The sequence below is a fragment of the Aquarana catesbeiana genome, linkage group LG13 (genome assembly GCF_042186555.1).
Source record: "Aquarana catesbeiana isolate 2022-GZ linkage group LG13, ASM4218655v1, whole genome shotgun sequence".
NCBI classification, from domain to species: Eukaryota; Metazoa; Chordata; class Amphibia; order Anura; family Ranidae; genus Aquarana; species Aquarana catesbeiana.
Genome location: NC_133336.1, coordinates 164,948,986 through 164,966,250, shown reverse-complemented (window position 1 = coordinate 164,966,250; position 17,265 = coordinate 164,948,986). Strand labels below are relative to the sequence as shown.

General features: G+C 57.0%; 79 non-coding genes across 79 annotated transcripts; all 79 read right to left on the bottom strand.

The window, feature by feature from the left end:
• Window positions 1–95: 95 nt before the first annotated feature.
• LOC141119712 (5S ribosomal RNA) lies at window positions 96–214 on the bottom strand. The gene has a single exon (XR_012239046.1). It is a non-coding gene; the product is annotated as a 5S ribosomal RNA (ribosomal RNA).
• Window positions 215–314: 100 nt separating this feature from the next.
• Window positions 315–433, bottom strand: LOC141119711 (5S ribosomal RNA). The gene has a single exon (XR_012239045.1). It is a non-coding gene; the product is annotated as a 5S ribosomal RNA (ribosomal RNA).
• Window positions 434–533: 100 nt separating this feature from the next.
• On the bottom strand, window positions 534–652 carry LOC141119710 (5S ribosomal RNA). The gene has a single exon (XR_012239044.1). It is a non-coding gene; the product is annotated as a 5S ribosomal RNA (ribosomal RNA).
• Window positions 653–750: 98 nt separating this feature from the next.
• On the bottom strand, window positions 751–869 carry LOC141119708 (5S ribosomal RNA). The gene has a single exon (XR_012239042.1). It is a non-coding gene; the product is annotated as a 5S ribosomal RNA (ribosomal RNA).
• Window positions 870–968: 99 nt separating this feature from the next.
• On the bottom strand, window positions 969–1,087 carry LOC141119707 (5S ribosomal RNA). The gene has a single exon (XR_012239041.1). It is a non-coding gene; the product is annotated as a 5S ribosomal RNA (ribosomal RNA).
• Window positions 1,088–1,187: 100 nt separating this feature from the next.
• Window positions 1,188–1,306, bottom strand: LOC141119706 (5S ribosomal RNA). The gene has a single exon (XR_012239040.1). It is a non-coding gene; the product is annotated as a 5S ribosomal RNA (ribosomal RNA).
• A 98-nt stretch (window positions 1,307–1,404) lies between these two features.
• Window positions 1,405–1,523, bottom strand: LOC141119705 (5S ribosomal RNA). The gene has a single exon (XR_012239039.1). It is a non-coding gene; the product is annotated as a 5S ribosomal RNA (ribosomal RNA).
• Window positions 1,524–1,623: 100 nt separating this feature from the next.
• On the bottom strand, window positions 1,624–1,742 carry LOC141119704 (5S ribosomal RNA). The gene has a single exon (XR_012239038.1). It is a non-coding gene; the product is annotated as a 5S ribosomal RNA (ribosomal RNA).
• Window positions 1,743–1,842: 100 nt separating this feature from the next.
• LOC141119703 (5S ribosomal RNA) lies at window positions 1,843–1,961 on the bottom strand. The gene has a single exon (XR_012239037.1). It is a non-coding gene; the product is annotated as a 5S ribosomal RNA (ribosomal RNA).
• A 100-nt stretch (window positions 1,962–2,061) lies between these two features.
• Window positions 2,062–2,180, bottom strand: LOC141119702 (5S ribosomal RNA). Its single transcript, XR_012239036.1, has one exon. It is a non-coding gene; the product is annotated as a 5S ribosomal RNA (ribosomal RNA).
• Window positions 2,181–2,280: 100 nt separating this feature from the next.
• On the bottom strand, window positions 2,281–2,399 carry LOC141119701 (5S ribosomal RNA). Its single transcript, XR_012239035.1, has one exon. It is a non-coding gene; the product is annotated as a 5S ribosomal RNA (ribosomal RNA).
• A 100-nt stretch (window positions 2,400–2,499) lies between these two features.
• Window positions 2,500–2,618, bottom strand: LOC141119700 (5S ribosomal RNA). The gene has a single exon (XR_012239034.1). It is a non-coding gene; the product is annotated as a 5S ribosomal RNA (ribosomal RNA).
• A 98-nt stretch (window positions 2,619–2,716) lies between these two features.
• LOC141119699 (5S ribosomal RNA) lies at window positions 2,717–2,835 on the bottom strand. Its single transcript, XR_012239033.1, has one exon. It is a non-coding gene; the product is annotated as a 5S ribosomal RNA (ribosomal RNA).
• A 99-nt stretch (window positions 2,836–2,934) lies between these two features.
• Window positions 2,935–3,053, bottom strand: LOC141119697 (5S ribosomal RNA). The gene has a single exon (XR_012239031.1). It is a non-coding gene; the product is annotated as a 5S ribosomal RNA (ribosomal RNA).
• Window positions 3,054–3,153: 100 nt separating this feature from the next.
• Window positions 3,154–3,272, bottom strand: LOC141119696 (5S ribosomal RNA). Its single transcript, XR_012239030.1, has one exon. It is a non-coding gene; the product is annotated as a 5S ribosomal RNA (ribosomal RNA).
• Window positions 3,273–3,370: 98 nt separating this feature from the next.
• Window positions 3,371–3,489, bottom strand: LOC141119695 (5S ribosomal RNA). The gene has a single exon (XR_012239029.1). It is a non-coding gene; the product is annotated as a 5S ribosomal RNA (ribosomal RNA).
• Window positions 3,490–3,589: 100 nt separating this feature from the next.
• LOC141119694 (5S ribosomal RNA) lies at window positions 3,590–3,708 on the bottom strand. Its single transcript, XR_012239028.1, has one exon. It is a non-coding gene; the product is annotated as a 5S ribosomal RNA (ribosomal RNA).
• Window positions 3,709–3,808: 100 nt separating this feature from the next.
• Window positions 3,809–3,927, bottom strand: LOC141119693 (5S ribosomal RNA). The gene has a single exon (XR_012239027.1). It is a non-coding gene; the product is annotated as a 5S ribosomal RNA (ribosomal RNA).
• Window positions 3,928–4,027: 100 nt separating this feature from the next.
• LOC141119692 (5S ribosomal RNA) lies at window positions 4,028–4,146 on the bottom strand. The gene has a single exon (XR_012239026.1). It is a non-coding gene; the product is annotated as a 5S ribosomal RNA (ribosomal RNA).
• A 100-nt stretch (window positions 4,147–4,246) lies between these two features.
• LOC141119691 (5S ribosomal RNA) lies at window positions 4,247–4,365 on the bottom strand. Its single transcript, XR_012239025.1, has one exon. It is a non-coding gene; the product is annotated as a 5S ribosomal RNA (ribosomal RNA).
• A 98-nt stretch (window positions 4,366–4,463) lies between these two features.
• On the bottom strand, window positions 4,464–4,582 carry LOC141119690 (5S ribosomal RNA). Its single transcript, XR_012239024.1, has one exon. It is a non-coding gene; the product is annotated as a 5S ribosomal RNA (ribosomal RNA).
• Window positions 4,583–4,681: 99 nt separating this feature from the next.
• On the bottom strand, window positions 4,682–4,800 carry LOC141119689 (5S ribosomal RNA). Its single transcript, XR_012239023.1, has one exon. It is a non-coding gene; the product is annotated as a 5S ribosomal RNA (ribosomal RNA).
• Window positions 4,801–4,900: 100 nt separating this feature from the next.
• On the bottom strand, window positions 4,901–5,019 carry LOC141119688 (5S ribosomal RNA). The gene has a single exon (XR_012239022.1). It is a non-coding gene; the product is annotated as a 5S ribosomal RNA (ribosomal RNA).
• Window positions 5,020–5,117: 98 nt separating this feature from the next.
• Window positions 5,118–5,236, bottom strand: LOC141119686 (5S ribosomal RNA). The gene has a single exon (XR_012239020.1). It is a non-coding gene; the product is annotated as a 5S ribosomal RNA (ribosomal RNA).
• A 100-nt stretch (window positions 5,237–5,336) lies between these two features.
• Window positions 5,337–5,455, bottom strand: LOC141119685 (5S ribosomal RNA). Its single transcript, XR_012239019.1, has one exon. It is a non-coding gene; the product is annotated as a 5S ribosomal RNA (ribosomal RNA).
• A 100-nt stretch (window positions 5,456–5,555) lies between these two features.
• Window positions 5,556–5,674, bottom strand: LOC141119684 (5S ribosomal RNA). The gene has a single exon (XR_012239018.1). It is a non-coding gene; the product is annotated as a 5S ribosomal RNA (ribosomal RNA).
• Window positions 5,675–5,774: 100 nt separating this feature from the next.
• Window positions 5,775–5,893, bottom strand: LOC141119683 (5S ribosomal RNA). The gene has a single exon (XR_012239017.1). It is a non-coding gene; the product is annotated as a 5S ribosomal RNA (ribosomal RNA).
• Window positions 5,894–5,993: 100 nt separating this feature from the next.
• Window positions 5,994–6,112, bottom strand: LOC141119682 (5S ribosomal RNA). Its single transcript, XR_012239016.1, has one exon. It is a non-coding gene; the product is annotated as a 5S ribosomal RNA (ribosomal RNA).
• Window positions 6,113–6,210: 98 nt separating this feature from the next.
• On the bottom strand, window positions 6,211–6,329 carry LOC141119681 (5S ribosomal RNA). The gene has a single exon (XR_012239015.1). It is a non-coding gene; the product is annotated as a 5S ribosomal RNA (ribosomal RNA).
• Window positions 6,330–6,428: 99 nt separating this feature from the next.
• On the bottom strand, window positions 6,429–6,547 carry LOC141119680 (5S ribosomal RNA). The gene has a single exon (XR_012239014.1). It is a non-coding gene; the product is annotated as a 5S ribosomal RNA (ribosomal RNA).
• A 100-nt stretch (window positions 6,548–6,647) lies between these two features.
• On the bottom strand, window positions 6,648–6,766 carry LOC141119679 (5S ribosomal RNA). The gene has a single exon (XR_012239013.1). It is a non-coding gene; the product is annotated as a 5S ribosomal RNA (ribosomal RNA).
• Window positions 6,767–6,866: 100 nt separating this feature from the next.
• LOC141119678 (5S ribosomal RNA) lies at window positions 6,867–6,985 on the bottom strand. The gene has a single exon (XR_012239012.1). It is a non-coding gene; the product is annotated as a 5S ribosomal RNA (ribosomal RNA).
• A 100-nt stretch (window positions 6,986–7,085) lies between these two features.
• On the bottom strand, window positions 7,086–7,204 carry LOC141119677 (5S ribosomal RNA). The gene has a single exon (XR_012239011.1). It is a non-coding gene; the product is annotated as a 5S ribosomal RNA (ribosomal RNA).
• A 100-nt stretch (window positions 7,205–7,304) lies between these two features.
• Window positions 7,305–7,423, bottom strand: LOC141119675 (5S ribosomal RNA). Its single transcript, XR_012239009.1, has one exon. It is a non-coding gene; the product is annotated as a 5S ribosomal RNA (ribosomal RNA).
• A 100-nt stretch (window positions 7,424–7,523) lies between these two features.
• Window positions 7,524–7,642, bottom strand: LOC141120870 (5S ribosomal RNA). Its single transcript, XR_012240018.1, has one exon. It is a non-coding gene; the product is annotated as a 5S ribosomal RNA (ribosomal RNA).
• Window positions 7,643–7,742: 100 nt separating this feature from the next.
• On the bottom strand, window positions 7,743–7,861 carry LOC141119674 (5S ribosomal RNA). Its single transcript, XR_012239008.1, has one exon. It is a non-coding gene; the product is annotated as a 5S ribosomal RNA (ribosomal RNA).
• Window positions 7,862–7,961: 100 nt separating this feature from the next.
• LOC141119673 (5S ribosomal RNA) lies at window positions 7,962–8,080 on the bottom strand. The gene has a single exon (XR_012239007.1). It is a non-coding gene; the product is annotated as a 5S ribosomal RNA (ribosomal RNA).
• Window positions 8,081–8,178: 98 nt separating this feature from the next.
• On the bottom strand, window positions 8,179–8,297 carry LOC141119672 (5S ribosomal RNA). The gene has a single exon (XR_012239006.1). It is a non-coding gene; the product is annotated as a 5S ribosomal RNA (ribosomal RNA).
• Window positions 8,298–8,396: 99 nt separating this feature from the next.
• Window positions 8,397–8,515, bottom strand: LOC141119671 (5S ribosomal RNA). The gene has a single exon (XR_012239005.1). It is a non-coding gene; the product is annotated as a 5S ribosomal RNA (ribosomal RNA).
• Window positions 8,516–8,615: 100 nt separating this feature from the next.
• Window positions 8,616–8,734, bottom strand: LOC141119670 (5S ribosomal RNA). Its single transcript, XR_012239004.1, has one exon. It is a non-coding gene; the product is annotated as a 5S ribosomal RNA (ribosomal RNA).
• A 98-nt stretch (window positions 8,735–8,832) lies between these two features.
• On the bottom strand, window positions 8,833–8,951 carry LOC141119669 (5S ribosomal RNA). Its single transcript, XR_012239003.1, has one exon. It is a non-coding gene; the product is annotated as a 5S ribosomal RNA (ribosomal RNA).
• A 100-nt stretch (window positions 8,952–9,051) lies between these two features.
• Window positions 9,052–9,170, bottom strand: LOC141119668 (5S ribosomal RNA). Its single transcript, XR_012239002.1, has one exon. It is a non-coding gene; the product is annotated as a 5S ribosomal RNA (ribosomal RNA).
• A 100-nt stretch (window positions 9,171–9,270) lies between these two features.
• Window positions 9,271–9,389, bottom strand: LOC141119667 (5S ribosomal RNA). The gene has a single exon (XR_012239001.1). It is a non-coding gene; the product is annotated as a 5S ribosomal RNA (ribosomal RNA).
• A 100-nt stretch (window positions 9,390–9,489) lies between these two features.
• LOC141119666 (5S ribosomal RNA) lies at window positions 9,490–9,608 on the bottom strand. The gene has a single exon (XR_012239000.1). It is a non-coding gene; the product is annotated as a 5S ribosomal RNA (ribosomal RNA).
• Window positions 9,609–9,708: 100 nt separating this feature from the next.
• On the bottom strand, window positions 9,709–9,827 carry LOC141119664 (5S ribosomal RNA). The gene has a single exon (XR_012238998.1). It is a non-coding gene; the product is annotated as a 5S ribosomal RNA (ribosomal RNA).
• Window positions 9,828–9,925: 98 nt separating this feature from the next.
• On the bottom strand, window positions 9,926–10,044 carry LOC141119663 (5S ribosomal RNA). The gene has a single exon (XR_012238997.1). It is a non-coding gene; the product is annotated as a 5S ribosomal RNA (ribosomal RNA).
• A 99-nt stretch (window positions 10,045–10,143) lies between these two features.
• LOC141119662 (5S ribosomal RNA) lies at window positions 10,144–10,262 on the bottom strand. The gene has a single exon (XR_012238996.1). It is a non-coding gene; the product is annotated as a 5S ribosomal RNA (ribosomal RNA).
• A 100-nt stretch (window positions 10,263–10,362) lies between these two features.
• Window positions 10,363–10,481, bottom strand: LOC141119661 (5S ribosomal RNA). The gene has a single exon (XR_012238995.1). It is a non-coding gene; the product is annotated as a 5S ribosomal RNA (ribosomal RNA).
• Window positions 10,482–10,579: 98 nt separating this feature from the next.
• On the bottom strand, window positions 10,580–10,698 carry LOC141119660 (5S ribosomal RNA). Its single transcript, XR_012238994.1, has one exon. It is a non-coding gene; the product is annotated as a 5S ribosomal RNA (ribosomal RNA).
• Window positions 10,699–10,798: 100 nt separating this feature from the next.
• LOC141119659 (5S ribosomal RNA) lies at window positions 10,799–10,917 on the bottom strand. Its single transcript, XR_012238993.1, has one exon. It is a non-coding gene; the product is annotated as a 5S ribosomal RNA (ribosomal RNA).
• Window positions 10,918–11,017: 100 nt separating this feature from the next.
• LOC141119658 (5S ribosomal RNA) lies at window positions 11,018–11,136 on the bottom strand. The gene has a single exon (XR_012238992.1). It is a non-coding gene; the product is annotated as a 5S ribosomal RNA (ribosomal RNA).
• A 100-nt stretch (window positions 11,137–11,236) lies between these two features.
• Window positions 11,237–11,355, bottom strand: LOC141119657 (5S ribosomal RNA). Its single transcript, XR_012238991.1, has one exon. It is a non-coding gene; the product is annotated as a 5S ribosomal RNA (ribosomal RNA).
• Window positions 11,356–11,455: 100 nt separating this feature from the next.
• On the bottom strand, window positions 11,456–11,574 carry LOC141119656 (5S ribosomal RNA). Its single transcript, XR_012238990.1, has one exon. It is a non-coding gene; the product is annotated as a 5S ribosomal RNA (ribosomal RNA).
• Window positions 11,575–11,672: 98 nt separating this feature from the next.
• Window positions 11,673–11,791, bottom strand: LOC141119655 (5S ribosomal RNA). Its single transcript, XR_012238989.1, has one exon. It is a non-coding gene; the product is annotated as a 5S ribosomal RNA (ribosomal RNA).
• A 99-nt stretch (window positions 11,792–11,890) lies between these two features.
• Window positions 11,891–12,009, bottom strand: LOC141119653 (5S ribosomal RNA). The gene has a single exon (XR_012238987.1). It is a non-coding gene; the product is annotated as a 5S ribosomal RNA (ribosomal RNA).
• Window positions 12,010–12,109: 100 nt separating this feature from the next.
• LOC141119652 (5S ribosomal RNA) lies at window positions 12,110–12,228 on the bottom strand. The gene has a single exon (XR_012238986.1). It is a non-coding gene; the product is annotated as a 5S ribosomal RNA (ribosomal RNA).
• Window positions 12,229–12,326: 98 nt separating this feature from the next.
• Window positions 12,327–12,445, bottom strand: LOC141119651 (5S ribosomal RNA). Its single transcript, XR_012238985.1, has one exon. It is a non-coding gene; the product is annotated as a 5S ribosomal RNA (ribosomal RNA).
• Window positions 12,446–12,544: 99 nt separating this feature from the next.
• On the bottom strand, window positions 12,545–12,663 carry LOC141119650 (5S ribosomal RNA). Its single transcript, XR_012238984.1, has one exon. It is a non-coding gene; the product is annotated as a 5S ribosomal RNA (ribosomal RNA).
• A 100-nt stretch (window positions 12,664–12,763) lies between these two features.
• Window positions 12,764–12,882, bottom strand: LOC141119649 (5S ribosomal RNA). The gene has a single exon (XR_012238983.1). It is a non-coding gene; the product is annotated as a 5S ribosomal RNA (ribosomal RNA).
• A 100-nt stretch (window positions 12,883–12,982) lies between these two features.
• Window positions 12,983–13,101, bottom strand: LOC141119648 (5S ribosomal RNA). Its single transcript, XR_012238982.1, has one exon. It is a non-coding gene; the product is annotated as a 5S ribosomal RNA (ribosomal RNA).
• Window positions 13,102–13,201: 100 nt separating this feature from the next.
• Window positions 13,202–13,320, bottom strand: LOC141119647 (5S ribosomal RNA). Its single transcript, XR_012238981.1, has one exon. It is a non-coding gene; the product is annotated as a 5S ribosomal RNA (ribosomal RNA).
• Window positions 13,321–13,420: 100 nt separating this feature from the next.
• On the bottom strand, window positions 13,421–13,539 carry LOC141119646 (5S ribosomal RNA). Its single transcript, XR_012238980.1, has one exon. It is a non-coding gene; the product is annotated as a 5S ribosomal RNA (ribosomal RNA).
• Window positions 13,540–13,639: 100 nt separating this feature from the next.
• LOC141119645 (5S ribosomal RNA) lies at window positions 13,640–13,758 on the bottom strand. The gene has a single exon (XR_012238979.1). It is a non-coding gene; the product is annotated as a 5S ribosomal RNA (ribosomal RNA).
• Window positions 13,759–13,858: 100 nt separating this feature from the next.
• Window positions 13,859–13,977, bottom strand: LOC141119644 (5S ribosomal RNA). The gene has a single exon (XR_012238978.1). It is a non-coding gene; the product is annotated as a 5S ribosomal RNA (ribosomal RNA).
• A 98-nt stretch (window positions 13,978–14,075) lies between these two features.
• LOC141119642 (5S ribosomal RNA) lies at window positions 14,076–14,194 on the bottom strand. The gene has a single exon (XR_012238976.1). It is a non-coding gene; the product is annotated as a 5S ribosomal RNA (ribosomal RNA).
• A 99-nt stretch (window positions 14,195–14,293) lies between these two features.
• On the bottom strand, window positions 14,294–14,412 carry LOC141119641 (5S ribosomal RNA). The gene has a single exon (XR_012238975.1). It is a non-coding gene; the product is annotated as a 5S ribosomal RNA (ribosomal RNA).
• Window positions 14,413–14,512: 100 nt separating this feature from the next.
• Window positions 14,513–14,631, bottom strand: LOC141119640 (5S ribosomal RNA). The gene has a single exon (XR_012238974.1). It is a non-coding gene; the product is annotated as a 5S ribosomal RNA (ribosomal RNA).
• A 98-nt stretch (window positions 14,632–14,729) lies between these two features.
• Window positions 14,730–14,848, bottom strand: LOC141119639 (5S ribosomal RNA). Its single transcript, XR_012238973.1, has one exon. It is a non-coding gene; the product is annotated as a 5S ribosomal RNA (ribosomal RNA).
• Window positions 14,849–14,948: 100 nt separating this feature from the next.
• Window positions 14,949–15,067, bottom strand: LOC141119638 (5S ribosomal RNA). Its single transcript, XR_012238972.1, has one exon. It is a non-coding gene; the product is annotated as a 5S ribosomal RNA (ribosomal RNA).
• A 100-nt stretch (window positions 15,068–15,167) lies between these two features.
• LOC141119637 (5S ribosomal RNA) lies at window positions 15,168–15,286 on the bottom strand. Its single transcript, XR_012238971.1, has one exon. It is a non-coding gene; the product is annotated as a 5S ribosomal RNA (ribosomal RNA).
• A 100-nt stretch (window positions 15,287–15,386) lies between these two features.
• LOC141119636 (5S ribosomal RNA) lies at window positions 15,387–15,505 on the bottom strand. The gene has a single exon (XR_012238970.1). It is a non-coding gene; the product is annotated as a 5S ribosomal RNA (ribosomal RNA).
• Window positions 15,506–15,605: 100 nt separating this feature from the next.
• Window positions 15,606–15,724, bottom strand: LOC141119635 (5S ribosomal RNA). The gene has a single exon (XR_012238969.1). It is a non-coding gene; the product is annotated as a 5S ribosomal RNA (ribosomal RNA).
• Window positions 15,725–15,822: 98 nt separating this feature from the next.
• Window positions 15,823–15,941, bottom strand: LOC141119634 (5S ribosomal RNA). Its single transcript, XR_012238968.1, has one exon. It is a non-coding gene; the product is annotated as a 5S ribosomal RNA (ribosomal RNA).
• A 99-nt stretch (window positions 15,942–16,040) lies between these two features.
• On the bottom strand, window positions 16,041–16,159 carry LOC141119633 (5S ribosomal RNA). The gene has a single exon (XR_012238967.1). It is a non-coding gene; the product is annotated as a 5S ribosomal RNA (ribosomal RNA).
• Window positions 16,160–16,259: 100 nt separating this feature from the next.
• On the bottom strand, window positions 16,260–16,378 carry LOC141119631 (5S ribosomal RNA). The gene has a single exon (XR_012238965.1). It is a non-coding gene; the product is annotated as a 5S ribosomal RNA (ribosomal RNA).
• A 98-nt stretch (window positions 16,379–16,476) lies between these two features.
• On the bottom strand, window positions 16,477–16,595 carry LOC141119630 (5S ribosomal RNA). Its single transcript, XR_012238964.1, has one exon. It is a non-coding gene; the product is annotated as a 5S ribosomal RNA (ribosomal RNA).
• Window positions 16,596–16,695: 100 nt separating this feature from the next.
• LOC141119629 (5S ribosomal RNA) lies at window positions 16,696–16,814 on the bottom strand. The gene has a single exon (XR_012238963.1). It is a non-coding gene; the product is annotated as a 5S ribosomal RNA (ribosomal RNA).
• A 100-nt stretch (window positions 16,815–16,914) lies between these two features.
• On the bottom strand, window positions 16,915–17,033 carry LOC141119627 (5S ribosomal RNA). The gene has a single exon (XR_012238962.1). It is a non-coding gene; the product is annotated as a 5S ribosomal RNA (ribosomal RNA).
• A 100-nt stretch (window positions 17,034–17,133) lies between these two features.
• Window positions 17,134–17,252, bottom strand: LOC141119626 (5S ribosomal RNA). Its single transcript, XR_012238961.1, has one exon. It is a non-coding gene; the product is annotated as a 5S ribosomal RNA (ribosomal RNA).
• Between the last annotated feature and the right edge of the window lie 13 nt (window positions 17,253–17,265).

Below are 17,265 nucleotides of genomic sequence, written 5' to 3'. Positions count from 1 at the left end.
CTAACGGCACGCTCAACCCTCTTGACCTTGGCGGCGCCAAGATGGGAAACGAGGAAAAAAAACAGGGCAAGTCCAGAACGCCCCCAAAAAAAAGAAGCCTACGGCACCTGGTATTCCCAGGCGGTCTCCCATCCAGGTACTAACCAGGCCCGACCCTGCTTAGCCTCCGAGATCAGACGAGATCGGGCGCTTTCAGGGTGATGTGGCCGTAGGCGATCTCTAACGGCACGCTCAACCCTCTTGACCTTGGCGGCGCCAAGATGGGAAACGAGGAAAAAAAACAGGGCAAGTCCAGAACGCCCCCAAAAAAAAGAAGCCTACGGCACCTGGTATTCCCAGGCGGTCTCCCATCCAGGTACTAACCAGGCCCGACCCTGCTTAGCCTCCGAGATCAGACGAGATCGGGCGCTTTCAGGGTGATGTGGCCGTAGGCGATCTCTAACGGCACGCTCAACCCTCTTGACCTTGGCGGCGCCAAGATGGGAAACGAGGAGAAAAAACAGGGCAAGTCAAGAACGCCCCCAAAAAAAAGAAGCCTACGGCACCTGGTATTCCCAGGCGGTCTCCCATCCAGGTACTAACCAGGCCCGACCCTGCTTAGCCTCCGAGATCAGACGAGATCGGGCGCTTTCAGGGTGATGTGGCCGTAGGCGATCTCTAATGGCACGCTCAACCCTCTTGACCTTGGCGGTGCCAAGTTGGGAAACGAGGAAAAAAACAGGGCAAGTCCAGAACTCCAAGAAAAAAAGAAGCCTACGGCACCTGGTATTCCCAGGCGGTCTCCCATCCAGGTACTAACCAGGCCCGACCCTGCTTAGCCTCCGAGATCAGACGAGATCGGGCGCTTTCAGGGTGATGTGGCCGTAGGCGATCTCTAACGGCACGCTCAACCCTCTTGACCTTGGCGGCGCCAAGATGGGAAACGAGGAAAAAAAACAGGGCAAGTCCAGAACTCCAAGAAAAAAAGAAGCCTACGGCACCTGGTATTCCCAGGCGGTCTCCCATCCAGGTACTAACCAGGCCCGACCCTGCTTAGCCTCCGAGATCAGACGAGATCGGGCGCTTTCAGGGTGATGTGGCCGTAGGCGATCTCTAACGGCACGCTCAACCCTCTTGACCTTGGCGGCGCCAAGATGGGAAACGAGGAGAAAAAACAGGGCAAGTCAAGAACGCCCCCAAAAAAAAGAAGCCTACGGCACCTGGTATTCCCAGGCGGTCTCCCATCCAGGTACTAACCAGGCCCGACCCTGCTTAGCCTCCGAGATCAGACGAGATCGGGCGCTTTCAGGGTGATGTGGCCGTAGGCGATCTCTAATGGCACGCTCAACCCTCTTGACCTTGGCGGTGCCAAGTTGGGAAACGAGGAAAAAAACAGGGCAAGTCCAGAACTCCAAGAAAAAAAGAAGCCTACGGCACCTGGTATTCCCAGGCGGTCTCCCATCCAGGTACTAACCAGGCCCGACCCTGCTTAGCCTCCGAGATCAGACGAGATCGGGCGCTTTCAGGGTGATGTGGCCGTAGGCGATCTCTAACGGCACGCTCAACCCTCTTGACCTTGGCGGCGCCAAGATGGGAAACGAGGAAAAAAAACAGGGCAAGTCCAGAACGCCCCCAAAAAAAAGAAGCCTACGGCACCTGGTATTCCCAGGCGGTCTCCCATCCAGGTACTAACCAGGCCCGACCCTGCTTAGCCTCCGAGATCAGACGAGATCGGGCGCTTTCAGGGTGATGTGGCCGTAGGCGATCTCTAACGGCACGCTCAACCCTCTTGACCTTGGCGGCGCCAAGATGGGAAACGAGGAAAAAAAACAGGGCAAGTCCAGAACGCCCCCAAAAAAAAGAAGCCTACGGCACCTGGTATTCCCAGGCGGTCTCCCATCCAGGTACTAACCAGGCCCGACCCTGCTTAGCCTCCGAGATCAGACGAGATCGGGCGCTTTCAGGGTGATGTGGCCGTAGGCGATCTCTAACGGCACGCTCAACCCTCTTGACCTTGGCGGCGCCAAGATGGGAAACGAGGAAAAAAAACAGGGCAAGTCCAGAACGCCCCCAAAAAAAAGAAGCCTACGGCACCTGGTATTCCCAGGCGGTCTCCCATCCAGGTACTAACCAGGCCCGACCCTGCTTAGCCTCCGAGATCAGACGAGATCGGGCGCTTTCAGGGTGATGTGGCCGTAGGCGATCTCTAACGGCACGCTCAACCCTCTTGACCTTGGCGGCGCCAAGATGGGAAACGAGGAAAAAAAACAGGGCAAGTCCAGAACGCCCCCAAAAAAAAGAAGCCTACGGCACCTGGTATTCCCAGGCGGTCTCCCATCCAGGTACTAACCAGGCCCGACCCTGCTTAGCCTCCGAGATCAGACGAGATCGGGCGCTTTCAGGGTGATGTGGCCGTAGGCGATCTCTAACGGCACGCTCAACCCTCTTGACCTTGGCGGCGCCAAGATGGGAAACGAGGAGAAAAAACAGGGCAAGTCAAGAACGCCCCCAAAAAAAAGAAGCCTACGGCACCTGGTATTCCCAGGCGGTCTCCCATCCAGGTACTAACCAGGCCCGACCCTGCTTAGCCTCCGAGATCAGACGAGATCGGGCGCTTTCAGGGTGATGTGGCCGTAGGCGATCTCTAATGGCACGCTCAACCCTCTTGACCTTGGCGGTGCCAAGTTGGGAAACGAGGAAAAAAACAGGGCAAGTCCAGAACTCCAAGAAAAAAAGAAGCCTACGGCACCTGGTATTCCCAGGCGGTCTCCCATCCAGGTACTAACCAGGCCCGACCCTGCTTAGCCTCCGAGATCAGACGAGATCGGGCGCTTTCAGGGTGATGTGGCCGTAGGCGATCTCTAACGGCACGCTCAACCCTCTTGACCTTGGCGGCGCCAAGATGGGAAACGAGGAAAAAAAACAGGGCAAGTCCAGAACTCCAAGAAAAAAAGAAGCCTACGGCACCTGGTATTCCCAGGCGGTCTCCCATCCAGGTACTAACCAGGCCCGACCCTGCTTAGCCTCCGAGATCAGACGAGATCGGGCGCTTTCAGGGTGATGTGGCCGTAGGCGATCTCTAACGGCACGCTCAACCCTCTTGACCTTGGCGGCGCCAAGATGGGAAACGAGGAGAAAAAACAGGGCAAGTCAAGAACGCCCCCAAAAAAAAGAAGCCTACGGCACCTGGTATTCCCAGGCGGTCTCCCATCCAGGTACTAACCAGGCCCGACCCTGCTTAGCCTCCGAGATCAGACGAGATCGGGCGCTTTCAGGGTGATGTGGCCGTAGGCGATCTCTAATGGCACGCTCAACCCTCTTGACCTTGGCGGTGCCAAGTTGGGAAACGAGGAAAAAAACAGGGCAAGTCCAGAACTCCAAGAAAAAAAGAAGCCTACGGCACCTGGTATTCCCAGGCGGTCTCCCATCCAGGTACTAACCAGGCCCGACCCTGCTTAGCCTCCGAGATCAGACGAGATCGGGCGCTTTCAGGGTGATGTGGCCGTAGGCGATCTCTAACGGCACGCTCAACCCTCTTGACCTTGGCGGCGCCAAGATGGGAAACGAGGAAAAAAAACAGGGCAAGTCCAGAACGCCCCCAAAAAAAAGAAGCCTACGGCACCTGGTATTCCCAGGCGGTCTCCCATCCAGGTACTAACCAGGCCCGACCCTGCTTAGCCTCCGAGATCAGACGAGATCGGGCGCTTTCAGGGTGATGTGGCCGTAGGCGATCTCTAACGGCACGCTCAACCCTCTTGACCTTGGCGGCGCCAAGATGGGAAACGAGGAAAAAAAACAGGGCAAGTCCAGAACGCCCCCAAAAAAAAGAAGCCTACGGCACCTGGTATTCCCAGGCGGTCTCCCATCCAGGTACTAACCAGGCCCGACCCTGCTTAGCCTCCGAGATCAGACGAGATCGGGCGCTTTCAGGGTGATGTGGCCGTAGGCGATCTCTAACGGCACGCTCAACCCTCTTGACCTTGGCGGCGCCAAGATGGGAAACGAGGAAAAAAAACAGGGCAAGTCCAGAACGCCCCCAAAAAAAAGAAGCCTACGGCACCTGGTATTCCCAGGCGGTCTCCCATCCAGGTACTAACCAGGCCCGACCCTGCTTAGCCTCCGAGATCAGACGAGATCGGGCGCTTTCAGGGTGATGTGGCCGTAGGCGATCTCTAACGGCACGCTCAACCCTCTTGACCTTGGCGGCGCCAAGATGGGAAACGAGGAGAAAAAACAGGGCAAGTCAAGAACGCCCCCAAAAAAAAGAAGCCTACGGCACCTGGTATTCCCAGGCGGTCTCCCATCCAGGTACTAACCAGGCCCGACCCTGCTTAGCCTCCGAGATCAGACGAGATCGGGCGCTTTCAGGGTGATGTGGCCGTAGGCGATCTCTAATGGCACGCTCAACCCTCTTGACCTTGGCGGTGCCAAGTTGGGAAACGAGGAAAAAAACAGGGCAAGTCCAGAACTCCAAGAAAAAAAGAAGCCTACGGCACCTGGTATTCCCAGGCGGTCTCCCATCCAGGTACTAACCAGGCCCGACCCTGCTTAGCCTCCGAGATCAGACGAGATCGGGCGCTTTCAGGGTGATGTGGCCGTAGGCGATCTCTAACGGCACGCTCAACCCTCTTGACCTTGGCGGCGCCAAGATGGGAAACGAGGAAAAAAAACAGGGCAAGTCCAGAACTCCAAGAAAAAAAGAAGCCTACGGCACCTGGTATTCCCAGGCGGTCTCCCATCCAGGTACTAACCAGGCCCGACCCTGCTTAGCCTCCGAGATCAGACGAGATCGGGCGCTTTCAGGGTGATGTGGCCGTAGGCGATCTCTAACGGCACGCTCAACCCTCTTGACCTTGGCGGCGCCAAGATGGGAAACGAGGAGAAAAAACAGGGCAAGTCAAGAACGCCCCCAAAAAAAAGAAGCCTACGGCACCTGGTATTCCCAGGCGGTCTCCCATCCAGGTACTAACCAGGCCCGACCCTGCTTAGCCTCCGAGATCAGACGAGATCGGGCGCTTTCAGGGTGATGTGGCCGTAGGCGATCTCTAATGGCACGCTCAACCCTCTTGACCTTGGCGGTGCCAAGTTGGGAAACGAGGAAAAAAACAGGGCAAGTCCAGAACTCCAAGAAAAAAAGAAGCCTACGGCACCTGGTATTCCCAGGCGGTCTCCCATCCAGGTACTAACCAGGCCCGACCCTGCTTAGCCTCCGAGATCAGACGAGATCGGGCGCTTTCAGGGTGATGTGGCCGTAGGCGATCTCTAACGGCACGCTCAACCCTCTTGACCTTGGCGGCGCCAAGATGGGAAACGAGGAAAAAAAACAGGGCAAGTCCAGAACGCCCCCAAAAAAAAGAAGCCTACGGCACCTGGTATTCCCAGGCGGTCTCCCATCCAGGTACTAACCAGGCCCGACCCTGCTTAGCCTCCGAGATCAGACGAGATCGGGCGCTTTCAGGGTGATGTGGCCGTAGGCGATCTCTAACGGCACGCTCAACCCTCTTGACCTTGGCGGCGCCAAGATGGGAAACGAGGAAAAAAAACAGGGCAAGTCCAGAACGCCCCCAAAAAAAAGAAGCCTACGGCACCTGGTATTCCCAGGCGGTCTCCCATCCAGGTACTAACCAGGCCCGACCCTGCTTAGCCTCCGAGATCAGACGAGATCGGGCGCTTTCAGGGTGATGTGGCCGTAGGCGATCTCTAACGGCACGCTCAACCCTCTTGACCTTGGCGGCGCCAAGATGGGAAACGAGGAAAAAAAACAGGGCAAGTCCAGAACGCCCCCAAAAAAAAGAAGCCTACGGCACCTGGTATTCCCAGGCGGTCTCCCATCCAGGTACTAACCAGGCCCGACCCTGCTTAGCCTCCGAGATCAGACGAGATCGGGCGCTTTCAGGGTGATGTGGCCGTAGGCGATCTCTAACGGCACGCTCAACCCTCTTGACCTTGGCGGCGCCAAGATGGGAAACGAGGAGAAAAAACAGGGCAAGTCAAGAACGCCCCCAAAAAAAAGAAGCCTACGGCACCTGGTATTCCCAGGCGGTCTCCCATCCAGGTACTAACCAGGCCCGACCCTGCTTAGCCTCCGAGATCAGACGAGATCGGGCGCTTTCAGGGTGATGTGGCCGTAGGCGATCTCTAATGGCACGCTCAACCCTCTTGACCTTGGCGGTGCCAAGTTGGGAAACGAGGAAAAAAACAGGGCAAGTCCAGAACTCCAAGAAAAAAAGAAGCCTACGGCACCTGGTATTCCCAGGCGGTCTCCCATCCAGGTACTAACCAGGCCCGACCCTGCTTAGCCTCCGAGATCAGACGAGATCGGGCGCTTTCAGGGTGATGTGGCCGTAGGCGATCTCTAACGGCACGCTCAACCCTCTTGACCTTGGCGGCGCCAAGATGGGAAACGAGGAAAAAAAACAGGGCAAGTCCAGAACTCCAAGAAAAAAAGAAGCCTACGGCACCTGGTATTCCCAGGCGGTCTCCCATCCAGGTACTAACCAGGCCCGACCCTGCTTAGCCTCCGAGATCAGACGAGATCGGGCGCTTTCAGGGTGATGTGGCCGTAGGCGATCTCTAACGGCACGCTCAACCCTCTTGACCTTGGCGGCGCCAAGATGGGAAACGAGGAGAAAAAACAGGGCAAGTCAAGAACGCCCCCAAAAAAAAGAAGCCTACGGCACCTGGTATTCCCAGGCGGTCTCCCATCCAGGTACTAACCAGGCCCGACCCTGCTTAGCCTCCGAGATCAGACGAGATCGGGCGCTTTCAGGGTGATGTGGCCGTAGGCGATCTCTAACGGCACGCTCAACCCTCTTGACCTTGGCGGCGCCAAGATGGGAAACGAGGAGAAAAAACAGGGCAAGTCAAGAACGCCCCCAAAAAAAAGAAGCCTACGGCACCTGGTATTCCCAGGCGGTCTCCCATCCAGGTACTAACCAGGCCCGACCCTGCTTAGCCTCCGAGATCAGACGAGATCGGGCGCTTTCAGGGTGATGTGGCCGTAGGCGATCTCTAACGGCACGCTCAACCCTCTTGACCTTGGCGGCGCCAAGATGGGAAACGAGGAAAAAAAACAGGGCAAGTCCAGAACGCCCCCAAAAAAAAGAAGCCTACGGCACCTGGTATTCCCAGGCGGTCTCCCATCCAGGTACTAACCAGGCCCGACCCTGCTTAGCCTCCGAGATCAGACGAGATCGGGCGCTTTCAGGGTGATGTGGCCGTAGGCGATCTCTAACGGCACGCTCAACCCTCTTGACCTTGGCGGCGCCAAGATGGGAAACGAGGAAAAAAAACAGGGCAAGTCCAGAACGCCCCCAAAAAAAAGAAGCCTACGGCACCTGGTATTCCCAGGCGGTCTCCCATCCAGGTACTAACCAGGCCCGACCCTGCTTAGCCTCCGAGATCAGACGAGATCGGGCGCTTTCAGGGTGATGTGGCCGTAGGCGATCTCTAACGGCACGCTCAACCCTCTTGACCTTGGCGGCGCCAAGATGGGAAACGAGGAAAAAAAACAGGGCAAGTCCAGAACGCCCCCAAAAAAAAGAAGCCTACGGCACCTGGTATTCCCAGGCGGTCTCCCATCCAGGTACTAACCAGGCCCGACCCTGCTTAGCCTCCGAGATCAGATGAGATCGGGCGCTTTCAGGGTGATGTGGCCGTAGGCGATCTCTAACGGCACGCTCAACCCTCTTGACCTTGGCGGCGCCAAGATGGGAAACGAGGAAAAAAAACAGGGCAAGTCCAGAACGCCCCCAAAAAAAAGAAGCCTACGGCACCTGGTATTCCCAGGCGGTCTCCCATCCAGGTACTAACCAGGCCCGACCCTGCTTAGCCTCCGAGATCAGACGAGATCGGGCGCTTTCAGGGTGATGTGGCCGTAGGCGATCTCTAACGGCACGCTCAACCCTCTTGACCTTGGCGGCGCCAAGATGGGAAACGAGGAGAAAAAACAGGGCAAGTCAAGAACGCCCCCAAAAAAAAGAAGCCTACGGCACCTGGTATTCCCAGGCGGTCTCCCATCCAGGTACTAACCAGGCCCGACCCTGCTTAGCCTCCGAGATCAGACGAGATCGGGCGCTTTCAGGGTGATGTGGCCGTAGGCGATCTCTAATGGCACGCTCAACCCTCTTGACCTTGGCGGTGCCAAGTTGGGAAACGAGGAAAAAAACAGGGCAAGTCCAGAACTCCAAGAAAAAAAGAAGCCTACGGCACCTGGTATTCCCAGGCGGTCTCCCATCCAGGTACTAACCAGGCCCGACCCTGCTTAGCCTCCGAGATCAGACGAGATCGGGCGCTTTCAGGGTGATGTGGCCGTAGGCGATCTCTAACGGCACGCTCAACCCTCTTGACCTTGGCGGCGCCAAGATGGGAAACGAGGAAAAAAAACAGGGCAAGTCCAGAACTCCAAGAAAAAAAGAAGCCTACGGCACCTGGTATTCCCAGGCGGTCTCCCATCCAGGTACTAACCAGGCCCGACCCTGCTTAGCCTCCGAGATCAGACGAGATCGGGCGCTTTCAGGGTGATGTGGCCGTAGGCGATCTCTAACGGCACGCTCAACCCTCTTGACCTTGGCGGCGCCAAGATGGGAAACGAGGAGAAAAAACAGGGCAAGTCAAGAACGCCCCCAAAAAAAAGAAGCCTACGGCACCTGGTATTCCCAGGCGGTCTCCCATCCAGGTACTAACCAGGCCCGACCCTGCTTAGCCTCCGAGATCAGACGAGATCGGGCGCTTTCAGGGTGATGTGGCCGTAGGCGATCTCTAATGGCACGCTCAACCCTCTTGACCTTGGCGGTGCCAAGTTGGGAAACGAGGAAAAAAACAGGGCAAGTCCAGAACTCCAAGAAAAAAAGAAGCCTACGGCACCTGGTATTCCCAGGCGGTCTCCCATCCAGGTACTAACCAGGCCCGACCCTGCTTAGCCTCCGAGATCAGACGAGATCGGGCGCTTTCAGGGTGATGTGGCCGTAGGCGATCTCTAACGGCACGCTCAACCCTCTTGACCTTGGCGGCGCCAAGATGGGAAACGAGGAAAAAAAACAGGGCAAGTCCAGAACGCCCCCAAAAAAAAGAAGCCTACGGCACCTGGTATTCCCAGGCGGTCTCCCATCCAGGTACTAACCAGGCCCGACCCTGCTTAGCCTCCGAGATCAGACGAGATCGGGCGCTTTCAGGGTGATGTGGCCGTAGGCGATCTCTAACGGCACGCTCAACCCTCTTGACCTTGGCGGCGCCAAGATGGGAAACGAGGAAAAAAAACAGGGCAAGTCCAGAACGCCCCCAAAAAAAAGAAGCCTACGGCACCTGGTATTCCCAGGCGGTCTCCCATCCAGGTACTAACCAGGCCCGACCCTGCTTAGCCTCCGAGATCAGACGAGATCGGGCGCTTTCAGGGTGATGTGGCCGTAGGCGATCTCTAACGGCACGCTCAACCCTCTTGACCTTGGCGGCGCCAAGATGGGAAACGAGGAAAAAAAACAGGGCAAGTCCAGAACGCCCCCAAAAAAAAGAAGCCTACGGCACCTGGTATTCCCAGGCGGTCTCCCATCCAGGTACTAACCAGGCCCGACCCTGCTTAGCCTCCGAGATCAGACGAGATCGGGCGCTTTCAGGGTGATGTGGCCGTAGGCGATCTCTAACGGCACGCTCAACCCTCTTGACCTTGGCGGCGCCAAGATGGGAAACGAGGAGAAAAAACAGGGCAAGTCAAGAACGCCCCCAAAAAAAAGAAGCCTACGGCACCTGGTATTCCCAGGCGGTCTCCCATCCAGGTACTAACCAGGCCCGACCCTGCTTAGCCTCCGAGATCAGACGAGATCGGGCGCTTTCAGGGTGATGTGGCCGTAGGCGATCTCTAATGGCACGCTCAACCCTCTTGACCTTGGCGGTGCCAAGTTGGGAAACGAGGAAAAAAACAGGGCAAGTCCAGAACTCCAAGAAAAAAAGAAGCCTACGGCACCTGGTATTCCCAGGCGGTCTCCCATCCAGGTACTAACCAGGCCCGACCCTGCTTAGCCTCCGAGATCAGACGAGATCGGGCGCTTTCAGGGTGATGTGGCCGTAGGCGATCTCTAACGGCACGCTCAACCCTCTTGACCTTGGCGGCGCCAAGATGGGAAACGAGGAAAAAAAACAGGGCAAGTCCAGAACTCCAAGAAAAAAAGAAGCCTACGGCACCTGGTATTCCCAGGCGGTCTCCCATCCAGGTACTAACCAGGCCCGACCCTGCTTAGCCTCCGAGATCAGACGAGATCGGGCGCTTTCAGGGTGATGTGGCCGTAGGCGATCTCTAACGGCACGCTCAACCCTCTTGACCTTGGCGGCGCCAAGATGGGAAACGAGGAGAAAAAACAGGGCAAGTCAAGAACGCCCCCAAAAAAAAGAAGCCTACGGCACCTGGTATTCCCAGGCGGTCTCCCATCCAGGTACTAACCAGGCCCGACCCTGCTTAGCCTCCGAGATCAGACGAGATCGGGCGCTTTCAGGGTGATGTGGCCGTAGGCGATCTCTAATGGCACGCTCAACCCTCTTGACCTTGGCGGTGCCAAGTTGGGAAACGAGGAAAAAAACAGGGCAAGTCCAGAACTCCAAGAAAAAAAGAAGCCTACGGCACCTGGTATTCCCAGGCGGTCTCCCATCCAGGTACTAACCAGGCCCGACCCTGCTTAGCCTCCGAGATCAGACGAGATCGGGCGCTTTCAGGGTGATGTGGCCGTAGGCGATCTCTAACGGCACGCTCAACCCTCTTGACCTTGGCGGCGCCAAGATGGGAAACGAGGAAAAAAAACAGGGCAAGTCCAGAACGCCCCCAAAAAAAAGAAGCCTACGGCACCTGGTATTCCCAGGCGGTCTCCCATCCAGGTACTAACCAGGCCCGACCCTGCTTAGCCTCCGAGATCAGACGAGATCGGGCGCTTTCAGGGTGATGTGGCCGTAGGCGATCTCTAACGGCACGCTCAACCCTCTTGACCTTGGCGGCGCCAAGATGGGAAACGAGGAAAAAAAACAGGGCAAGTCCAGAACGCCCCCAAAAAAAAGAAGCCTACGGCACCTGGTATTCCCAGGCGGTCTCCCATCCAGGTACTAACCAGGCCCGACCCTGCTTAGCCTCCGAGATCAGACGAGATCGGGCGCTTTCAGGGTGATGTGGCCGTAGGCGATCTCTAACGGCACGCTCAACCCTCTTGACCTTGGCGGCGCCAAGATGGGAAACGAGGAAAAAAAACAGGGCAAGTCCAGAACGCCCCCAAAAAAAAGAAGCCTACGGCACCTGGTATTCCCAGGCGGTCTCCCATCCAGGTACTAACCAGGCCCGACCCTGCTTAGCCTCCGAGATCAGACGAGATCGGGCGCTTTCAGGGTGATGTGGCCGTAGGCGATCTCTAACGGCACGCTCAACCCTCTTGACCTTGGCGGCGCCAAGATGGGAAACGAGGAGAAAAAACAGGGCAAGTCAAGAACGCCCCCAAAAAAAAGAAGCCTACGGCACCTGGTATTCCCAGGCGGTCTCCCATCCAGGTACTAACCAGGCCCGACCCTGCTTAGCCTCCGAGATCAGACGAGATCGGGCGCTTTCAGGGTGATGTGGCCGTAGGCGATCTCTAATGGCACGCTCAACCCTCTTGACCTTGGCGGTGCCAAGTTGGGAAACGAGGAAAAAAACAGGGCAAGTCCAGAACTCCAAGAAAAAAAGAAGCCTACGGCACCTGGTATTCCCAGGCGGTCTCCCATCCAGGTACTAACCAGGCCCGACCCTGCTTAGCCTCCGAGATCAGACGAGATCGGGCGCTTTCAGGGTGATGTGGCCGTAGGCGATCTCTAACGGCACGCTCAACCCTCTTGACCTTGGCGGCGCCAAGATGGGAAACGAGGAAAAAAAACAGGGCAAGTCCAGAACTCCAAGAAAAAAAGAAGCCTACGGCACCTGGTATTCCCAGGCGGTCTCCCATCCAGGTACTAACCAGGCCCGACCCTGCTTAGCCTCCGAGATCAGACGAGATCGGGCGCTTTCAGGGTGATGTGGCCGTAGGCGATCTCTAACGGCACGCTCAACCCTCTTGACCTTGGCGGCGCCAAGATGGGAAACGAGGAGAAAAAACAGGGCAAGTCAAGAACGCCCCCAAAAAAAAGAAGCCTACGGCACCTGGTATTCCCAGGCGGTCTCCCATCCAGGTACTAACCAGGCCCGACCCTGCTTAGCCTCCGAGATCAGACGAGATCGGGCGCTTTCAGGGTGATGTGGCCGTAGGCGATCTCTAATGGCACGCTCAACCCTCTTGACCTTGGCGGTGCCAAGTTGGGAAACGAGGAAAAAAACAGGGCAAGTCCAGAACTCCAAGAAAAAAAGAAGCCTACGGCACCTGGTATTCCCAGGCGGTCTCCCATCCAGGTACTAACCAGGCCCGACCCTGCTTAGCCTCCGAGATCAGACGAGATCGGGCGCTTTCAGGGTGATGTGGCCGTAGGCGATCTCTAACGGCACGCTCAACCCTCTTGACCTTGGCGGCGCCAAGATGGGAAACGAGGAAAAAAAACAGGGCAAGTCCAGAACTCCAAGAAAAAAAGAAGCCTACGGCACCTGGTATTCCCAGGCGGTCTCCCATCCAGGTACTAACCAGGCCCGACCCTGCTTAGCCTCCGAGATCAGACGAGATCGGGCGCTTTCAGGGTGATGTGGCCGTAGGCGATCTCTAACGGCACGCTCAACCCTCTTGACCTTGGCGGCGCCAAGATGGGAAACGAGGAGAAAAAACAGGGCAAGTCAAGAACGCCCCCAAAAAAAAGAAGCCTACGGCACCTGGTATTCCCAGGCGGTCTCCCATCCAGGTACTAACCAGGCCCGACCCTGCTTAGCCTCCGAGATCAGACGAGATCGGGCGCTTTCAGGGTGATGTGGCCGTAGGCGATCTCTAACGGCACGCTCAACCCTCTTGACCTTGGCGGCGCCAAGATGGGAAACGAGGAGAAAAAACAGGGCAAGTCAAGAACGCCCCCAAAAAAAAGAAGCCTACGGCACCTGGTATTCCCAGGCGGTCTCCCATCCAGGTACTAACCAGGCCCGACCCTGCTTAGCCTCCGAGATCAGACGAGATCGGGCGCTTTCAGGGTGATGTGGCCGTAGGCGATCTCTAACGGCACGCTCAACCCTCTTGACCTTGGCGGCGCCAAGATGGGAAACGAGGAAAAAAAACAGGGCAAGTCCAGAACGCCCCCAAAAAAAAGAAGCCTACGGCACCTGGTATTCCCAGGCGGTCTCCCATCCAGGTACTAACCAGGCCCGACCCTGCTTAGCCTCCGAGATCAGACGAGATCGGGCGCTTTCAGGGTGATGTGGCCGTAGGCGATCTCTAACGGCACGCTCAACCCTCTTGACCTTGGCGGCGCCAAGATGGGAAACGAGGAAAAAAAACAGGGCAAGTCCAGAACGCCCCCAAAAAAAAGAAGCCTACGGCACCTGGTATTCCCAGGCGGTCTCCCATCCAGGTACTAACCAGGCCCGACCCTGCTTAGCCTCCGAGATCAGACGAGATCGGGCGCTTTCAGGGTGATGTGGCCGTAGGCGATCTCTAACGGCACGCTCAACCCTCTTGACCTTGGCGGCGCCAAGATGGGAAACGAGGAAAAAAAACAGGGCAAGTCCAGAACGCCCCCAAAAAAAAGAAGCCTACGGCACCTGGTATTCCCAGGCGGTCTCCCATCCAGGTACTAACCAGGCCCGACCCTGCTTAGCCTCCGAGATCAGACGAGATCGGGCGCTTTCAGGGTGATGTGGCCGTAGGCGATCTCTAACGGCACGCTCAACCCTCTTGACCTTGGCGGCGCCAAGATGGGAAACGAGGAGAAAAAACAGGGCAAGTCAAGAACGCCCCCAAAAAAAAGAAGCCTACGGCACCTGGTATTCCCAGGCGGTCTCCCATCCAGGTACTAACCAGGCCCGACCCTGCTTAGCCTCCGAGATCAGACGAGATCGGGCGCTTTCAGGGTGATGTGGCCGTAGGCGATCTCTAATGGCACGCTCAACCCTCTTGACCTTGGCGGTGCCAAGTTGGGAAACGAGGAAAAAAACAGGGCAAGTCCAGAACTCCAAGAAAAAAAGAAGCCTACGGCACCTGGTATTCCCAGGCGGTCTCCCATCCAGGTACTAACCAGGCCCGACCCTGCTTAGCCTCCGAGATCAGACGAGATCGGGCGCTTTCAGGGTGATGTGGCCGTAGGCGATCTCTAACGGCACGCTCAACCCTCTTGACCTTGGCGGCGCCAAGATGGGAAACGAGGAAAAAAAACAGGGCAAGTCCAGAACTCCAAGAAAAAAAGCAGCCTACGGCACCTGGTATTCCCAGGCGGTCTCCCATCCAGGTACTAACCAGGCCCGACCCTGCTTAGCCTCCGAGATCAGACGAGATCGGGCGCTTTCAGGGTGATGTGGCCGTAGGCGATCTCTAACGGCACGCTCAACCCTCTTGACCTTGGCGGCGCCAAGATGGGAAACGAGGAGAAAAAACAGGGCAAGTCAAGAACGCCCCCAAAAAAAAGAAGCCTACGGCACCTGGTATTCCCAGGCGGTCTCCCATCCAGGTACTAACCAGGCCCGACCCTGCTTAGCCTCCGAGATCAGACGAGATCGGGCGCTTTCAGGGTGATGTGGCCGTAGGCGATCTCTAATGGCACGCTCAACCCTCTTGACCTTGGCGGTGCCAAGTTGGGAAACGAGGAAAAAAACAGGGCAAGTCCAGAACTCCAAGAAAAAAAGAAGCCTACGGCACCTGGTATTCCCAGGCGGTCTCCCATCCAGGTACTAACCAGGCCCGACCCTGCTTAGCCTCCGAGATCAGACGAGATCGGGCGCTTTCAGGGTGATGTGGCCGTAGGCGATCTCTAACGGCACGCTCAACCCTCTTGACCTTGGCGGCGCCAAGATGGGAAACGAGGAAAAAAAACAGGGCAAGTCCAGAACGCCCCCAAAAAAAAGAAGCCTACGGCACCTGGTATTCCCAGGCGGTCTCCCATCCAGGTACTAACCAGGCCCGACCCTGCTTAGCCTCCGAGATCAGACGAGATCGGGCGCTTTCAGGGTGATGTGGCCGTAGGCGATCTCTAACGGCACGCTCAACCCTCTTGACCTTGGCGGCGCCAAGATGGGAAACGAGGAAAAAAAACAGGGCAAGTCCAGAACGCCCCCAAAAAAAAGAAGCCTACGGCACCTGGTATTCCCAGGCGGTCTCCCATCCAGGTACTAACCAGGCCCGACCCTGCTTAGCCTCCGAGATCAGACGAGATCGGGCGCTTTCAGGGTGATGTGGCCGTAGGCGATCTCTAACGGCACGCTCAACCCTCTTGACCTTGGCGGCGCCAAGATGGGAAACGAGGAAAAAAAACAGGGCAAGTCCAGAACGCCCCCAAAAAAAAGAAGCCTACGGCACCTGGTATTCCCAGGCGGTCTCCCATCCAGGTACTAACCAGGCCCGACCCTGCTTAGCCTCCGAGATCAGACGAGATCGGGCGCTTTCAGGGTGATGTGGCCGTAGGCGATCTCTAACGGCACGCTCAACCCTCTTGACCTTGGCGGCGCCAAGATGGGAAACGAGGAGAAAAAACAGGGCAAGTCAAGAACGCCCCCAAAAAAAAGAAGCCTACGGCACCTGGTATTCCCAGGCGGTCTCCCATCCAGGTACTAACCAGGCCCGACCCTGCTTAGCCTCCGAGATCAGACGAGATCGGGCGCTTTCAGGGTGATGTGGCCGTAGGCGATCTCTAATGGCACGCTCAACCCTCTTGACCTTGGCGGTGCCAAGTTGGGAAACGAGGAAAAAAACAGGGCAAGTCCAGAACTCCAAGAAAAAAAGAAGCCTACGGCACCTGGTATTCCCAGGCGGTCTCCCATCCAGGTACTAACCAGGCCCGACCCTGCTTAGCCTCCGAGATCAGACGAGATCGGGCGCTTTCAGGGTGATGTGGCCGTAGGCGATCTCTAACGGCACGCTCAACCCTCTTGACCTTGGCGGCGCCAAGATGGGAAACGAGGAAAAAAAACAGGGCAAGTCCAGAACTCCAAGAAAAAAAGAAGCCTACGGCACCTGGTATTCCCAGGCGGTCTCCCATCCAGGTACTAACCAGGCCCGACCCTGCTTAGCCTCCGAGATCAGACGAGATCGGGCGCTTTCAGGGTGATGTGGCCGTAGGCGATCTCTAACGGCACGCTCAACCCTCTTGACCTTGGCGGCGCCAAGATGGGAAACGAGGAGAAAAAACAGGGCAAGTCAAGAACGCCCCCAAAAAAAAGAAGCCTACGGCACCTGGTATTCCCAGGCGGTCTCCCATCCAGGTACTAACCAGGCCCGACCCTGCTTAGCCTCCGAGATCAGACGAGATCGGGCGCTTTCAGGGTGATGTGGCCGTAGGCGATCTCTAATGGCACGCTCAACCCTCTTGACCTTGGCGGTGCCAAGTTGGGAAACGAGGAAAAAAACAGGGCAAGTCCAGAACTCCAAGAAAAAAAGAAGCCTACGGCACCTGGTATTCCCAGGCGGTCTCCCATCCAGGTACTAACCAGGCCCGACCCTGCTTAGCCTCCGAGATCAGACGAGATCGGGCGCTTTCAGGGTGATGTGGCCGTAGGCGATCTCTAACGGCACGCTCAACCCTCTTGACCTTGGCGGCGCCAAGATGGGAAACGAGGAAAAAAAACAGGGCAAGTCCAGAACGCCCCCAAAAAAAAGAAGCCTACGGCACCTGGTATTCCCAGGCGGTCTCCCATCCAGGTACTAACCAGGCCCGACCCTGCTTAGCCTCCGAGATCAGACGAGATCGGGCGCTTTCAGGGTGATGTGGCCGTAGGCGATCTCTAACGGCACGCTCAACCCTCTTGACCTTGGCGGCGCCAAGATGGGAAACGAGGAAAAAAAACAGGGCAAGTCCAGAACGCCCCCAAAAAAAAGAAGCCTACGGCACCTGGTATTCCCAGGCGGTCTCCCATCCAGGTACTAACCAGGCCCGACCCTGCTTAGCCTCCGAGATCAGACGAGATCGGGCGCTTTCAGGGTGATGTGGCCGTAGGCAATCTCTAACGGCACGCTCAACCCTCTTGACCTTGGCGGCGCCAAGATGGGAAACGAGGAAAAAAAACAGGGCAAGTCCAGAACGCCCCCAAAAAAAAGAAGCCTACGGCACCTGGTATTCCCAGGCGGTCTCCCATCCAGGTACTAACCAGGCCCGACCCTGCTTAGCCTCCGAGATCAGACGAGATCGGGCGCTTTCAGGGTGATGTGGCCGTAGGCGATCTCTAACGGC